Source organism: Tiliqua scincoides, chromosome 2, assembly GCF_035046505.1.
Source record: "Tiliqua scincoides isolate rTilSci1 chromosome 2, rTilSci1.hap2, whole genome shotgun sequence".
In the NCBI taxonomy this organism is placed as follows: Eukaryota; Metazoa; Chordata; class Lepidosauria; order Squamata; family Scincidae; genus Tiliqua; species Tiliqua scincoides.
Genome location: NC_089822.1, coordinates 204,300,431 through 204,305,210, shown reverse-complemented (window position 1 = coordinate 204,305,210; position 4,780 = coordinate 204,300,431).

The following is a 4,780-nucleotide window of genomic DNA, read 5'->3' as shown; positions in this document are numbered from 1 at the left end:
ACTGCTTGCAGCCTGACAAACAGAAATTTAACAAATAAAGATTTTTCTGGCATGAAAATAAAATAACAGGAAAGCATTGCAATGCCTGCTAATTTTCTTCCATTCCAGGCAGCTCTTAAAGGCACAGAAACCCTACCAGAGTTAGCAACTATTCAAGGGAAGAAATGGATAGAGCTCTATAGCAGTGGTTCTCAAACTTTTAGCACCAAGACCCACTTTTTAGAATGAGAATCCACCTCAAATTCTGTATGGCATTCCTGTATGGATGCCAGCATTAAATGATTTGATTGAAAAGATCCATTCAAATTTTCTATACGAAATCTTAGGTGTTCCGCATTGCGTTCCCTACGCGGCACTCTGCCTGGAGACAGGCCAATATAGACTGGAGTTTCTAGCATGGTCCAGTTTCTTAAAATACTGGGCCAAAGTGTGTTTCAGGGCTGACCAAAACCCATTGTTAAAAGGGATACTGACTGACCCACTGTTATCTCCCTGCTTAGCTCTTTTCTATAAGAAAATCAGACAAATGGGCCTCGAGGCAGATCTACAAGGAAATCTCAACACCTGAGGTTTCTATTAGGCTCCTGATAACAAGATTAACTGATATAGAAAGGCAAGAGATTTTGGGTGCAGCACAAAAAAAAGTTCGCCCCTGAATTTCCACCTTAATAATACATTTGGTCAACAACCAAAGTATCTGACCTTCTTGGAGTGCCCCTTTGCAAGGAGGACTTTTACATTAGCTCGCTGCAACGTGTTGCCTTCTAAAGACCTACTTGGCAGTTTAGAAATGCCCTGAAGGAAGAACGAGTCTGTAACTTCGGCCTTAGAGAGGTAGACTCTCTTTTACACATTGTTTTGCACTGTGTTAGCAATCAAGTACTCAGAGACCAGTACCTTCTCCCATCCTTAAGAACTGAAAAAGGTCTTCCTGAGAATGTTTGCCTACAATTTTTGTTGGTGGGGGATTCTGAACTTGTGACCCTTCCAGTTGCGAAATTTTTACACCTGAGTAACTTGAAGTGGGCTAATCTGTTGGTCCTAAGCAACCTGGAGTTACCTCGCAAGTAAATTGTTGTGTTTTAACCTTTATCTTTATTTCTCTTTTTTAACATATATTTATATATTGGATTGTATAGAGATATTACCTGTTAATTTTTATGCCTAATAAAGGTTTGATTGATTGATTGAGAATCTGGAAGTAATATCATGATTGGAAGTGATGTCATGATTGGAAGTGACATCATCAAGCAGGACCATTTTTAACAATCCTAGGCTGCAATCCTATCCACACTTACCCAGGAGTAAGTCCCATTTACTATCATTGTTAAAAGAATATACATAGTTATCTTGTTAAAAGTACAGGTGTTTAACATTTCCCCAAATGCAGTCACATCCCATGGTAGCATCAAGTCTAATATATTAAAAATTAAATATTGAAATGAATGGGGACCCACCTGAAATTGGCTCGTGACCCACCTAGTGGATCCCGACCCACAGTTTGAGAAACACTGGTGTTTGAGAAACATTCTATAGAATCTATAGAATTGCAGTCAGCGATAAGATTTACGGATGATTTTACATGGAGCCTGCTTTAGAAAATACTGTGCTGTACAACACTGTTATTGAAAATTAAGGCCTTTGCTCCTGCACCCTTTTGCCAATGTTTTCTTCCTGGCAGGGCTCCTGTGCCATTTTTGTTGTTGTTCGAAAGATTCCTGTGCCTTCCTTGAATAGCATTTGAAGTTTGCCATGTGTTTTGAGGTGTTTGTTTCTGGTGAGTAGGATAGGATTGCAGCCCAAGTCTTACTGAGCACAGTGGGCTTTACTTCTGGGTAAAATAAATAACACACAGCCCAATCCTATGCCTGTCTACCCAGAAGTAAGTCCCATTAGTGTCAATGAGGCTTATTCCCAGGAAAGTGTGGATAGGATGGGGCTGACAGTTTCCAAACACCTCCACATAGAGCTGATCGAGGCAGAGGAGCGTTGAAAGAAAGAAAAACTGGTGATCCTTCAGCCCCAGACTGAAGTTCTCAAGAAGGGGCCACCCTGCCCTGCCAGCTTTGGCAACTGCTCTGCGAGTAAAGTCTATTGAACTTCGTAGAGTTTACTTCTGAGTAAAGATGCACAGGTTCAGATTGCACAAGCACCAAAGGGGAGAGGCGCCTGTGGATTCCCTGGCGCGCTTCCTCAGGTCTGACACGTCTCTCGTGCACAGGACACCAGCAGCCCATCGGTGCCTACGGGGATGCGCCTGCTCCTTCCCTCTGCTGAGAAGACCGCCGGGACTACAAATCCCAGAGACCTTTGGGGGGGACACTGGCTCTAAGTCCAGGGCGGATCTGGGAAGCACGTGCGGGGCCGAGCTCTTGGCTCCGGCTGCGCTCGGTTCACGTGTGCGCCAAGGCCACTTCGTTTCTTGGCTCCCCAGCTGGGGGCCCTCCAGGCTGGGTGACGCGGCTCCAAAGCATTCCCGGCAAGGACATCCCAGTGGGCCACGTGGGCTTCGGAGGAGCGGGAGCGCAGGAACGGGCGCTGGTTCTGCCTGCAGGGGAGCATCTTAGGCGGGGAGCGCGAGTCGAGGCTCTGGCGCTGGACGACTCTGTGCCAAGAGGTTGCCAGCTTCCCCCCACCAGCCACTGCTTTGGCTTTCTGTGCGCCTGAGATGCAGCAGGCAGTTAGCCAGGAAAGCTGATGCAGAAGATGCAACGTGAATGGAAAAGCTTTCTTGGTATCGCAGGCAGCTGTCAAAGGCACAAGAGCTCTGCCTGGGGAAAAAGTTGGCAATCCTACTCCTCCAAGGGTTGCTGGCTGGCAGGATGCTACCTTAGGGGTGTCACACATAAAGCCTGGTGGCCCACCCAAGCTTTTTATCTGACCCTCTCAGCTGCTGAGCAATGCTGAGGTGTTACTGCTGAACGGGCAGCCTACACAATGATTGGGCTGTCCTGTCTCTTGAAATAAGATCAGCATTTGTGTGTTTTCTCTTCTCATTGGCAGCTAATGAGTTTCTAAAGGAGAAAAAAGTGCTTATTTTTGATTATGACCTTTTTAATGACATCACTTCCTGCCTAATGACATCACTTCTGACCCTCAGCAGGCTTCATGAATGCTGTTCAGCCCTCTGTGTGAAACGAGTTGCGAAATGTCACCCCTGTGCTAGCTGGCAGCCAAGGGGCAGCATTCAGTATCCAATTACTCAGGATGTTGACTACACAGAGACCTCAAGGCATGATTTTCATCTGTCTCCCAGGGCCTTATTATCTCTGCTGGGATTGCCTTTGCCTTCTTTAGTGCTGCATGTACTGGCTGAGCTGAAGCACATCCCAATAATACAGGCTTACTTGGAGTGAGCACCACTGAACACAGTGGGACTTACTTCTGAGTAAACATGCGTAGAATTGTGCCATTGAGCAGGATGGGCAGTGCGATCCCTGTCTATCTAGGTAACTATTGTGGACTCTATTGTGGACTATCTAGGTAACTATTGTGGAAGTAAATCCCACTGAGTTAACTGAGACTTGCTTTTGAAACATCCTGCTGAGGGCTGGGCAGAATTTATAATTTTCTTTCTCAACTTGAAATAGCTACCCTTTTGTTACCCGAAGGTGTATTTCTGTAACTTTTCAGTCTGCCTTGGGTGTAACTCTATTATTATAATTATGCATTAAAAATAGCCAGAACAGTTCAATGAAATCAGTTAGGAGAGGTCATTTTGAAACCCTCCACAATCTGCTTTGGTTTTTTACTACCCTGAATAGTTTGCTGTCATCTACAAAGCAGACTTGGCCACCTTGTAGTTCACCCCTAATTCCAAAAACTCAACCAATTAATCAGCCACTATACTCCATGCTCTGGTGGCATCATGGTAGTGGCCTGCAATGCATTATATGTGGAGCTGCCTTGAAGACTTCTCAGAAGCTGCAACTGATCCAAATTCAGCTGCTAGCTTGTTATCCAGGTCTGACAGAATAAGATATGCTTGTCCCTCAAAATGGACACGGTGCCAGAAGATTGGAGGATAGCAAATGTCACGCCTATCTTTAAAAAGGGAAAGAGGGGGGACCCGGGAAACTATAGGCCGGTCAGCCTAACATCTATACCGGGTAAGATGGTGGAATGCCTCATCAAAGATAGGATCTCAAAACACATAGATGAACAGGCCTTGCTGAGGGAGAATCAGCATGGCTTCTGTAAGGGTAAGTCTTGCCTCACAAACCTTATAGAATTCTTTGAAAAGGTCAACAGGCATGTGGATGCGGGAGAACCCATGGACATTATATATCTGGACTTTCAGAAGGCGTTCTACACGGTCCCTCATCAAAGGCTACTGAAAAAACTCCACAGTCAGGGAATTAGAGGACAGGTCCTCTCATGGATTGAGAACTGGTTGGAGGCCAGGAAGCAGAGAGTGGGTGTCAATGGGTAATTTTCACAATGGAGAGAGGTGAAAAGCGGTGTGCCCCAAGGATCTGTCCTGGGACCGGTGCTTTTCAACCTCTTCATAAATGACCTGGAGACAGGGGTGAGCAGTGAAGTTGCAAAGTTTGCAGACGACAGCAAACTTTTCCAAGTGGTGAAGACCAGAAGTGACTGTGAGGAGCTCCAGAAGGATCTCTCCAGACTGGCAGAATGGGCAACAAAATGACAGATGTGCTTCAATGTCAGTAAGTGTAAGGTCATGCACATTGGGGCAAAAAATCAAAACTTTAGATATAGGCTGATGTGTTCTGAACTGTCTGTGACAGATCAGGAGAGAGATCTTGGGGTGGTGGTG